At 39.5% G+C, this 13,389-nt stretch overlaps 1 protein-coding gene across 9 annotated transcripts in view; it reads right to left on the bottom strand.

Moving 5' to 3' along the window:
• RBFOX1 (RNA binding fox-1 homolog 1) overlaps nt 1-13,389 on the bottom strand; it is a gene marked incomplete at both ends in the record, with an annotated part of 1,320,957 nt that overhangs the window by 142,697 nt on the left and 1,164,871 nt on the right. The gene's annotated exons all lie outside the window — the stretch shown is intronic.

Here is a 13,389-nt window from a genome sequence, read left to right as displayed (position 1 = left end):
TAAAAACGTTCAAATTCTAAGGGGTGGGCAGAACAGCAGATAAACAGCCATCAATTAATCATTAAACTTCTATTTCAAGTGAAATATATTGGATTTCTTTAAAGTGGCGGTGTAATTCTTCCAGATTTGTTGCTGGCACTCCCCTATTAATGATAATAAAAGCAGCCACTTCGAATTTTTCAGAAGGAATCAGACATCCAACTACACTGGACCGATAATCACAACTGACTGACTCTGCAAGCCTTCTCTGCTGTAGCTTAATTATCTGACCAGGCCACTTGACTCAGATCATTTGCAGCTGCAATCATACAAAATAAATTCTCCAGCCACCTCTCTTTTTTGGAAGGTTCGGCACAGAGCCAAATTCAGATTTCATTTAAAAAACAATCTCGTTCCAAAAGAAGGGCGTCCTCAAAAGTTCCTCAGGGGTCGGTACTGGGGCCTGTACTGTTCAACATCTTTGTCAGCGACATGGACAGTGGGGTCGAGTGCACCCTCAGCAAGTTTGCCCATGATACCAAGCTGTTTGGTGAGGTAGACACGCTGGAGGGGAGGGATGCCATCCAGAGGGACCTGGACAGGCTGGAGAGGTGGGCCCAAGCCAACCTCATGCAGTTCAACAAGGCCAAGTGCAAGGTCCTACGTCTGGGTCAGGGAAATCCCAAGCACAAATCCAGGCTTGGCAGGGAATAGCTGGAGAGGAGCCCTGAGGGGACCTGGGGGTGCTGATTGATGAGAAGCTCAACATGAGCCAGCAGTGTGCGCTCGCAGCCCAGAAGGCCAACCGTAACCGCAGGTCAAAGGAGGCGATTCTGCCCCTCTACTCCACTCTCGTGAGGTCCCACCTGGAGTACTGCCTCCAGCTCTGGAGTCCCCAACAGGTTGCCCAGAGAGGTTGTTGATGCCCCATCCCTGGAGGTGTTCAAGGCCAGGCTGGACGTGGCCTTGGGCAACCTGGTCTAGTGGGAGGTGTCCCTGCCTATGGCAGGGGGGTTGGAACTCGATGATCTTCAAGGTCCTTTCCAACCTAAACCATTATATGATTCTATGAGAAGTAAGAAAGTCAATGCAAAATTTTTTTTTTTTTTTTCAGAGAGTATAGGGGGAAAAGGTAATACTAAGTAAGCAAAAGAGAATTTCTTTACTACCTTAGCAAGAAAGTACCCTTTCTTTTCTCCCATTACAGACAAACACTTACTTTTGGTCCTTTTCACATATAACATACTATATTCCAGCAAAAGTCTGTGCTCTTGCTACTGCTACGTATACATTTGAAACTGAAATGTTCATTTTTTGCCAGTGCCCGAAGTATGGAACAGACTAGCTAATGAAACATCACAACACCCTACAAAGTAAGAAGGTTATAAACATTTACTTACATTTAACAGAAGGCAGCAAACAACTTACCAAAAAGTAAATCCTAGTCTGAATTCCTGCCTGCATTCAAGAGCACGCAGTATTATGGACGTACAGACACATACGAAGAAAGCATTCCCTCTGACACCTTCATTCTTTCCAATTGTGACTGCTGAAACTTTCTACTACTTTTATGACGTTGTGATTTATTACACTAGCTTTCCTTGGCCTACATGAAAATTCTTTCTCTTGCTATTTTCAATGGCCCAAACAGACATGATTCTGTCACATTGATTTGTTTTACTTCCAGATTACCACCTAAATCTTAGGTTTTTTTTTTTAACTTCAGCTTCCTGCCTGTCCCTCACTTTCTCCAACTCTGACTCAGGTATCTTATACAGGTCTTTTCAACTGCAGCTCAAACTTCTATTCAGTCAACCAATATTTTCCTTTTTTAAATACATAGATTTTTACATCGCATTTTGAAAAGACAAATCTCAAAAATTGCTTGAAGACTCATATAGCAAAAGAATCTGGAGTGTTCAGCAGGTGTATTATAATTCATTTTCACAATGAGAATTGATTCTTAAACATTTCAAAAGAAAGGCATAAAAGGAGCTTGTCCTTTCCCACAAGTCCATATAGGAAAGTACATCTAATCTTATTTTACACCTTTACTGGACCATACTGAGGAAGATGATGCAGCATCCTTGTACCCAAATAGAAGAAGAAAAAAAGAAAAAGAAAAAAGGATTGGATTGTCAACATATAAGGTGCATAAAAAGCTGCCTGGAGTGCTGGCCTTTAAAGAGAGTAGCAGTCAACGCTTAGAAGTCTAACTGTCAGGCAGCAATAAGCGCCATCCCTCGGGTATCAAGACCAGGTCGAAAACTGTTGAACACCCTCATAAAAGACTTGTATGAAGCATCAGAATGCACGTTCACACATAACAGCAAATACAGAGAGCAGGTAGAGGGGTCTTGAGAAGCTAGAGGAACGGGCTGACAAGCACCTGATCAAAGTCCTGCTCTTGGGACAGAAAAAACACCATGTGTTGGTGCAGGCTGTGGACTGACCGGCGAGGGAGCAGCTCTGCAGGAAAGGATGGTGAGAATCCTGGTGAACAGTAAGCTAGGCAAAAAAGGTGAACTGCATAGTGGGCTGTCTTAGCAAAAGGATAGTCAGCGGGTGGAGGAAGGAGATCATTCCTCCCTGCACAGCACTTGCGGGACAGCATCTGGAACACTGTGTCCAGTCTGGAGTCCCACAGGACAGGAGATATATTTGCAAACTGGAGGGTCCAGTGTTGGGTCGCTGAGACAGCTGGAGCGCATGACACACAGGAAGAGGCTGAGGGAGCTGGTTTAGCCCGCGGAAGAGAATGCATCTTCTCCAACTTACTGGATGGTTACAGAGACAGAACCAGGCCTTTCTCAGAGGTACAGAGTGAAAGAACAAGAAGCAACAGTCAAAAGTTGCAAAAAGCTAAATTCTGAATGGCTATAAAGAATAAAGTAACAAATCTGAGTGAAGTTAAGCACAGGAACATGCTGCTCTGAGAGGGTGCGGCATCTTGGAGACTTTCAAAAGGGACAAGGCCCTAACGAACCTGACCTGTGTACTTACCCCTGATTTAAAAAGAATGTTGCGATTGGATGGCCTTTGAAGTTCCCTTCCAACCTAAATTATTTTATGATTCCATGTGGTTTCAACAGTAGCAGAACAGCTTCAAAATGGATTTTATACTTTTATCCTATTTTATGACTTTCCTCATAAAGGACTTACTGACAAGGAAGAAACTAGCTACAACTTCTAGTCTCCTTTCTCTCCTCAAGAAATGGTATTTCAATTCTTTGAGATGGATTTGCAATGCTTTCTTAGAAAGATATAAATATATTTTTTTAATCTGCAGCCAGAGCAGTATGAAAGTGGCAATCACTATAGTGCATGCAAGACAAGAATAGTTTCCACAAACAATGCAAATTAATATTGTGCACTATGACACGCCTTATTTTCTGCCCAATGTCACCATTTTCATCTTAGGTAGAAGAGCACTGCCTTGACATCTACATGTCCCTTGAAAGGAGTATTTTTCTCTGCCTTCTGCATCACCTCTAAGATAATTACTAAAGGCACATAAGCTTTCCAATTTTATCTGCAATTTTTCTACCCAAATGAAATTTTATTCTATTTCATATATTAATTTATTGAAAGGCTGAACAACCCCAACTCTCTCAGTCTGTCTTCACAGGAGAGGTGCTCCAGCCCTCTGATCATCTTCGTGGCCTCCTCTGGACCCGCTCCAATAGGTCCATGTCCTTCTTGTGCTGAGGGCTATGGACCTGTTGGAGTGAGTTCAGAGGAGGGCCACAAAGATGATCCGAGGGCTGGAGCACCTCTCCTAGGAAGACAGGCTGAGAGAGTTGGGGCTGTTCAGCTTGGAGAAGAGAAGGCTCCGGGGAGACCTTACAGCAGCCTTCCAGAACTGAAGGGGGCCTACAAGAAAGCTGGAGAGGGACTTTTTAAAAGGGCATGTAGTGAAAGGATGAGGGGTAATGGTTTTAGACTAAAAGAGGGGAGATTTAGATTAGATACTAGGAAGAAATTTTTCACTCTGAGGGTGGTGAGACACTGGAACAAGTTGCCCAGAGAATTTGTGGAGACCCATCCCTGGAGGTGTTCAAGGCCAGGCTGGACGGGGCTTTGAGCAACCTGGTCTAGTGGAAGGTATCCCTGCCCATGGCAGGGGGGTTGGAACTAGATGATCTTTAAGGTCCCTTCCAACCCAAACCATTCTATGAAAATCACTGCCACCTCCCAAAGCTGAATTGTAGTGAAGCTAATATGTCAATTTTCTTATTTTTCAGAATCTAAGAAAGTTGTTGAAAAAGCCAATTTTAATTTTTTTTTTTCACTCCAATAGTAATTGAAGATATGGGATTTTTAAAGTTGGATCAGTTCCAAAATCAGTTCACAAGCAATTGTGACAAGAGAAGCGAGAGGTTAATGCAAGGAAGAAATAATCAATGGGAGTTGCAGAGAGAGGACAAAGCAGCAGACATACATTGTGCTATACTGACATAAAAGATTTTGTCCTGAGAAACCATTCCTTAATAATCTTAAGTCTTCAATTTGCAAGAAGAAAGGCAACATAGACCCAGTGGTAAATTACAGTCCTTTACAGGAAACAGTAAAAGCATCAATCTGTTCTTATAATCTAGCTAACAGAGATCTCAGAGCTACCACAATTCAAGTTGTGCATGAGAAGAAAGAAACATGCACTGCAACCACGTAGCCCACAGGTCTGCAAAGCAAGAACCATTGGGCCTTCTTTTATAGCTACAGACAAAAAAAACCCTATTCATAGCTCAAGCAGCGGAAGCAACAGAGATGTGTTGGCAAACCTATTTTACTAGGATGTATTAGCGCTTCTGAGAAGACAGGTATACTAGCCCAGGTGACAAGCCATGCTTATGAAGCAATACTATGCCTGGCACAACCCTGCATCATGCTTTGTAATCGCTGAGATTATTCCTACCTTGTAATTTACACACAAGTATTTACAGAATTTGAGTAAAAAAATTTCTCGAAGTGCCACCTTATTGGTGAAAGATTGAACATGGCAAATGATTAGAGTCTGCAGAGGGGAACTCAACAACAATCAAATCCAGTTGCAGGTGTATGGTTTGACAGCTAGACAATTTCTAGAAATCTGAGAAATTCTTGTAACATAATTACAATAATTCATTTAAGATTTGCTGTAAGTAGAATTCAACATCTGAATTGCAATTTACTAAAAAAAAAAAAACCCTAGCTGAATTTCTCAGGAGATTAGGATTGGCTACAGCTGTGTTTTTTTAAAAGTGTCTAAATCAGACAATTTAATTGAGCTGAGCTTAATAGTTACATAAAGTTATTCCCAATTTACAGATGCTGCCTCATCCAGAGTATATCAAATGAACTGCTTTTTCAATTGGTTTCCTAATGGACATACCCCTTTGTTCACTGTAGAAAGTGGTGAACCTACATTCATGTGCAGACAGAACATGTTCGAAGGTCATTTGTTCTGGAGAAACCATATTATAGTTTTGTGTGTACCTAATTAGTTATTTTTCATGCACAAACAAATTATTTTCTATTAAAAAAAATTACTAGGCAGTATGAGTGCTGTGTGTCACAAGCATTACACCCAGAGAACCAAGAAAACAGAACTGTATACTGGCACACTGTTAAGCCTAGCAGACTTCTCTCTGCTTCACAAAACTGCCACGGAAGTTACTGCATCGAACCGCAGCTTGCCTTAAGTGTTCAGATTTGTAGTAAAACAAGGCTACAGGGACAGAACGAGCAACGGTACACAAGACGACTGAAGGGCAGCAGCAGTTACTTGAGTGCAAACTGGCACACCATCTCCTTGAACTGAACACTTTGAAACGACCTCCTTTAACCAGGGACACAGTCTTTCCCTGATGGGCTGTGATTTAGCCTCAGAAAAGAAAGGAGAGATTTCTCTTCCTAATCCCTCATGCTGAATCATTTTTTAAGGCAGTACCGCAATAATCACAGTTCATCCACTATATGTGAAACGGGTCCAAGTTTCAGTATCAGAAATGGGAAGATCATTACTTGACTCTACTGAAAGAAAACGAACAGAGAAAGAGTCAGCTAGTGAGGGAAAGGAGAATGTAGTGCCATAAGCTGCCTGAAGCTCGTACCTCCTTAGCTATGCGTCTGCGAACACCAAAGTATACAGAGCTGCTTTCCAATCTAGTTCACTAATGATTACTGTAAAATTGTCCCAAATGAACTAGTGGGCATTGTTTGGTTTTATTTGTTTAAACCGGGTAAATTTAAGAGTTCAATTTATGTGGGAAGCTCCATAAAGACAACGACATGATTGAGTTTGGGAATTTGGAGGAAGACCAGAAAGATAAGCAGCAGTTAGAAAATGGTGCTTCAGGAAAAGAGACTTCAGCTTATCCAGGGAATTCTTAGGAATCCCTGAGGTTCACCCATGAGAGGAAACAGTCCAAGGCAGCTGCCTGACTGATTGAGCGATTGATTAAGAGAACTTCAGTGTGTAGGAACAAAACATCCATTAAGAAGGTAGATACTTAGCATAAGGCCCACATGGCTAAGCAGAAAGTTTCTCAATGAAGAAAGACACAAAAAGGGAGCGTACAAGCAATGGAATCAAGGCTTAGCAATGAAAGAGGAGTATAAAAGTATTGCTCAGGTACTTGAGGACAAAATCTAGAAGGCTTTTTGTCCAGCCTAGCTGGAACTAAGACTAGTGAAAACATGAAGGGTGACAGGAGAGGATTTTACATACCAGGTCTGCTTGCTGCAAAAGAAAGTTCATGGAAAATGTTGAAGCAGGGAGGAGACAGCCTTGTGATGAAAGAGTCATCATAATATAATGAAGTACTTCATGTCTTTTTTGTTTCAGGTAAAGTCTGATCCTAAATCATTGCACCCAAATCATGGGCAGCATGGGTAGAGAAGGAGAGGGACAATGAACAGTGGAGATGCAACAAGTCAGGGAGTACTTAGCGAAGCTGGATGTATTTACATATTTGAAGCCTTAAGGCTTCAACGTGAAGCAACAGAAGGTGCCCAAGGAGTAGATCACAGTGATCATGGGCTAATGCCTAACTATGAAAAATTATAGTGATAATGAAAGTCCCAGAAGGCTCAAAAAGCTAACATTACTCCTGTCTTTTAAAAAGGCAAAGGGGGACGATTCAGGGAACTACTGACCACCCAACCTCATTTCAGGCCCTGGAAAGATCATAGAGCACATCTTTTTGGAATCCATTTCCAAGCACGCAAAGGAGACTTAGGTAATTTGAAGTGGTCAGCATAGATTATTTTTATTTTTTTTTTCCAAAAAAAAAAAAAAAAAAAAAGGCGACTGGCTACATTGACAAAGTTAGAGCCCCAGATACAATCTACCTTGACTTCAATAGAGCTTTTAATGCTCTCTCCCATAGCACTTCCAGTTGAGAGCTTAGGAAAGAAGGGCTGGACTGTCAAATGGGTGGAATATTTGCTGGACTGCCAGGCTCTAAGATCAATGGCTTAATGTCTAAGTCATGACCAGTAGTAAATTGAATATCTTAGGGTCAATACTGGGTCTCACACTGTTCGACAACTTGGAGAATGATAAGGAGTACATCCTCAGCAAATTTGCAGGTAACACTAAACTATGGAGCCTCAATCCATGGACACCTTGATAAACCTGTGGACTGGGGAATCAGAATCCTTATGTAGTTCAACACAGAAAAGTGCAAAGTTGTGCACTGTGGGCATCATAGAATAACAGTTTGAGGAAATGAAGTCCATTGCACTGAACACCTTTCAGTTTTAGTCTGTATACAATGAAAGTATTAAAACACAGGAATGCAATCTATATTAAAAAGTAAGTGCCTTGTTATTTGCCCTCAGAAGCAGATTGCTCAGAGACTACAGATCTTCTAAATTGCAAATTAAATTCTATTATTTCCTTTTTTTTTCTTCCATAAAAAAACCCCCAATTCATCTGTCTATTGTTCATGGAGATCCCATGCAATGCCATCCAAATGTGTGCGGAAACTGCATATATTCTGCATTTTACCCGTAACTTTTGAGCAGGCAGAATTTTAGGTTTTAAATGTCCGATCCCGCTATTTTGAAAAATTTGGCAGAATATTCATGAATTCAATACATCCACAATTCATACTTATCAGTTCCAAGAGACAAGAACCGTGATCTTCAAGCCCATAAACTTTTGATTAAAATGAAGTTATTTCAGTGGAGCTGAATAAAGTTTTATAATTAAGAAATTCACTATTCTTCATTTTCTCTTCTTTAAATTTTCAGAAAAACTAAAAATATAAAGAAACTAGAAGTTAGCTATATTGTCACAGAGAATGCCTACTTCTCATGTCTGTTTTAACTTTAAAGTTTCCATCATTTTGTTATTTCTGATGGAACACAGATGACCTGAGCTGCAACGACCAACTAACACAGCAATGACGTCTTGTTTAATACCAGTTAAAGCAGCATTCATTTTTTGGCACTGAAATGAAATGATGGAACGTGATCTCTGATGTTACTTACTTCTAAGACTAAAAGGACTATCAAAATACCATTGGGCACAAGGAACACGGATTAGCTTCCTGCCCACCTACACTTTGCTATGCTTGTTTACCACTGAGATCATTTGTGTACTTCAGTTAATGCTTATGTTAAGACGCTGTTATAGCATTAACAAGTAACTGTTTACTCCAGTTTTGTCATCAGCAAACTAAGACACGATACTGAAGAAAGGTAAAGCTGTTCTCACCAATGAGATAAAAATGGCAATAAGCTTTGCATATGCAATGCAAAATATATTTCTAAACACTGCAGAATGGCACAACTGGCTGAAAATAAATAAAAATCTACATTAACAGAGTGCTACAATGACTCTGCAGTTATGAAGAAAACAAACAAAATCCTTTAATGGCATTGGAAATAGCATTGGAAAGACTTTCACTGACTATACTGATTGGTAAAAGTTTCTGTTATTACAGAAGGAACGGCCAATTTGTGTCTGCATTTTAATTTCCCCATCTCAAATCTGCAGAACTATGTTGCTTCTCCCTGCATATCTCCCCTAGAGATTTATTATTTTTTTTACTAGCCCTTCTTCACAAGGCTGAACATATACATATGGTAGTAAAACTTGCTATAAATCTGGCCTCTGCCATATGCCACAGGTGCTTAACCCTGGTAAGCTTAAAAACCACTGCTTCAAACAATACATTATTTTAAAATAATATAGATTGTGGGACTCAGTACAAATGATCTTTCTCAGTTTACAGTTTTATTTTGTGCCTTTGTGTGTAAGGAGGGGAGGGCTGGTGGAAGGAAAGGTATTTCCAAAACTGAAACAGCTTCGAGAAAAACTCTGGCATATTAACCAGAAGCATACGGCTGATTTACAGCAACCCCATCCAACAGCATTTGTGTTTATACAATGCAGCAGCATGTATAACAGCCACGGCATCCAAACTCTAGAATTAGTGACAACAAGTATCTACACAGACTAATTTGGGAGAGAAGAGTTACAGCCTGAAGACTGCTTTTAAGCCACGTGAAGTGAACTGGCTGTCTTTTACAGTAGGAACACTGGATTAAATAAGATAATGAAAAATACTGAAACAGTTCAGTATTTGCTGAGTGCACACCTAGTGAGATGAAGAACACAGCAAATGTGTTAGCATTCCATCTGCAAAAGAAATTCAGATTAGGTATTGCTACACAGAAGTTGATAGCTAGTAGGTATTCAATCAGAAAAGTGGTTTTTCTTTTAAATATTACCATCACATGGTATAGTACATCACTTGTGTCAAGTTAAATTTAATCATATCAGCATACTTAGAGGAAAAAAACCTGAATACCTACTTATATACCCATGCCAAGAGGGATTATATGAGACTTCACAAAGCCTTTTCCTTTATTTAATATTCTGGTATGTGTATAGAACAATTTTGATATGTATTATACCCTCAAACTAATCTATTCCATTGTCTTTTAAATGCACACCCAGTATGCCTGAACTCAGTGTTACAGTATAATATGTACTGTCAATTACTTATGTTCTTCTGAAGTCTGCCTACGTAAAAGGAAAGACATTTTCCTTGAAGCAGCAATAGGTATAATGAGAGTGTTGCTAATTTTCTTGAGAGTAAAGCAACATCATCTGCTTTCTACTAGTTAAGAGGGCATTTGAAAAGGAACAATAATTTATGAGCTCACTAATGCCTACTGATTTTTGTCAGACTTAACAGAATCAGGTATGTGCAGGACTGTGCTTCAGAAAAGGTGTTCGAGCAATGCAACACGGAAACTCGACAGGCTTTTACCGAAATGTGCTTTTTCTACGTATGCTTAATGGCTTATCTGAACAACAATGAAAAATGATCACTATATAAGCCATCAGAAATAAACCACTTTTCAGCTGCCAGAGACTAAATAAAACAACAAAAATGTAGAAACATGAATTTTATTCTGGGAAAGTAACCAAAACCGTTAAGTGGCACATATGTCAAGCATGCACTTTGGCAGACTCAATCCACCTCAGAAGACATAAAGATTGTATGAATAGAATTGAGGCTCAAAATAGGGACCTAAAAGGCAGAAGTCTACCTCTGCAAACGTACGGAGTTTATTTTGCCAAGCTTTTTAGTGAGTTTTCCTCGCTCCTCATTCAGATCCTGATTTATCTTTTAAAGCGCCCCTCTGCCTCCCTCAGCCTTTTTTGTACTCTCCTTTATTATTTCCTCTGCATCCTCTTTCTACACCTACTTGCAAAAATCTGATTCTCCCATTTAACAGTTATTGCAACAATTGAGAGTACAGTAGATGCAAAATGCTGACTGACATGCTAACACAGGAACTATGCGTAAATAGGACTGGGAAAAGCAATGGATGACCTTCATATACACACCTTAACTTTCATGCAAAACATCTTACATAGTTGTAAAGCATTCTGAGCAGAAATCTGAGGCTGCAGGACTAATACAATTTAGAGGGTTTTTCTTCACCTGCTCCTATTTATTCTAGACACCATTGTAGCCAATTGATCCAGGATTTGGAGGATGAAAAGATACTTTGGAACTTGACACAACTACGGCACTCCCCATTTGTTGGTCTTGATGAAGTGATAAGTGTATTAACCGCCTGGCATAAATAACCACAAAGGGTTCACTGCTCATCAATTGACTTCATGTAGTAACAAAAGTGCTTAAAATGGATTCTTAAATTATACAAATATTAGTATTTCTACTGCCTGCACTTCTAAAGAATAGTAGAAAAAAAATGCAACCAAAAAACAAAGCAGTGAGCTAACTTAAATTAACAAAAGCTGAAAAAGTAGGTTCAAATCCTCCAGTAAAGGGGTCTGAAGTGACTAATAGCATCAATTAAGGCAATGCACACCAAATTCAAGTTTAGTGTCACATACACACATATATATGTCTTCATGGTATCAAACTAAGAACCAAAGTCAATGGGGACTTATGAAGCACAGTAAATTGATCTGAAAATGTTGTTTGCTAATAAGTATTATAAAATAACATTTTCAAATTATTATTTTAACTACATTTTAGTAACACAGATTGAACACAAGTTAAATAACCTGAACTCGAGACCTCTCACACACTTCAGAAGCAAACAAATTATGATATAAAATATTTCCAATTACACAGAGAATATGACATTAATTCAAAGAATATAAGCAGTAGACGCTGTACAACTCTCCACTGCTCTATGCAGAAAAGTGAGAGTGAAGATACCCCAAACTTAAATCCTGATTTCCATGTGTCTTGGGCTTTAACAATTTAATACATTTTGCTTCCATTTCTTACATACATAAACCAGAATTTAAAAGCATAGTTTGCTATGAGAATTTATTGGCTAACATCTTGCAAAGTCATTGCACATTGCACTTAAAATAACAGTTCAAAATAAATAAATTTGCAAGCTACTAAAAACGCTGCACTGACCCACAGAGCCCGGCTAAATGGTGGTTTCCGCTGCCTTAGGCGCAAAGAGTGTTTAATAGGATCACACAAAGCAAGAAGGCAAATAGTTTAAAACCCAAAGCAGAGCATCTAACAGTCTGTGCAGAATCTCAGTGAAAGTAAGCTTTCCCTTAAGGAATACAACTTTCTGATGCAAACAACTCCATTAATACTGCAATTTGCAGGTCCTCATATTCTCTTATTTGCCTGCAAGTTTAAAACAATCTCTGTCCTTTTTACAGTGAATAATGTCAGTCAAGTTTTGTTTAAGAATCACCCGTGGTTCATCTACAAGTACCACTGAGTTTTGAAATACAAATTACTTCAGAGTTAGAAAAGAAAAAGTAGCACAGCCCTAACAAAACCCTCTATAACCGCATTTGCCAGGTATGTACCTTTAAACACAGTCAGCTGCACGTTAACTGCAATCTAGCAAAAAGCCTCATGGAATGCATATGAAATAGCTTTCGCATATACTTTACTTTTGAGAGCACAAAAAATATCTGCCATAAATATAAAAATAATCAGAAGTGGGTGAAGATCTTCATAAGTATGTATTTTGCCGGTTTTTACTTCCTGTCTACTCAATCCAGTTAACTGTCATCGGAATAGCCTTCTGAAAACCAGCAGCAGAAAAGATACCAATGTTCCTAAATAATTATCTTTAACTAATCTCTTGTTTCGTGCATGAAACCTCTACTTCCCCGGAAACTTCATTGTGCAGGACCATCTCTGACAACCAGAACTGCCTCTCTACAGAAATGGCAACATGTTATTAGCGACCATGGAAACAAAAGGGGAATGAGACGTTTTCAAGAAATTAACTAGATAAACCTAGAGCCAGAGCTCCAACAAGGAAGTCCTTTCCCCTGAACAACAGTTCACTAGGACTAGAAGTTCAGCAGAACCCGAACTTTTTATACTCAAATACAATCCAAACTTTTCGCACGTTGCTGTAAATGATTACATGCTGTAATGTTGGGAGTCAGAATTTCAGTGACAAGGAATTCTAGTAATAAGGAAAGTACCTATTTTTTAAGAAAGTCCTGACCAATCTATTTTGCCTCTAAGAATCCAAGAAAGCTCTACGGCCTTTCCTCACAGCAGCCACCACCTGGCACGATCATTTTAACACAATAAGTGGGAGAAATAGAAGAACGAAAGGAGAGGACGGACAGTGGGTGGGGGAACGCGTATTTTCAAGGTGAAAGTAGATAAAGATATTATAAGCACTAGCGTTTACATGGGGAGTCGCATCACCCACCATAAGCCAGTTATTTAATAGGTTGCTTAAGAGCTAAGAGAGCTCTTCACCCTACCTCTACCCCATTTAACAAATTAGCTTGTACTAATGGTGAGCTCTCATCCAGAAATACACAGCACCTCTGCCTGCGGGTATTACCACATGATGCAAATGAAGTTGTAAAGAGAAATCAACTCATCAATCACAATCACAAGGGGACACCGAGCAATGCAAAAGGAT

This window comes from Vanellus vanellus (assembly GCF_965231255.1).
Source record: "Vanellus vanellus genome assembly, chromosome: 14".
NCBI lineage: Eukaryota > Metazoa > Chordata > Aves > Charadriiformes > Charadriidae > Vanellus > Vanellus vanellus.
The sequence above is the reverse complement of the archived record's forward strand: the minus strand, read 5'-3'. Positions and strand labels throughout refer to the sequence as shown.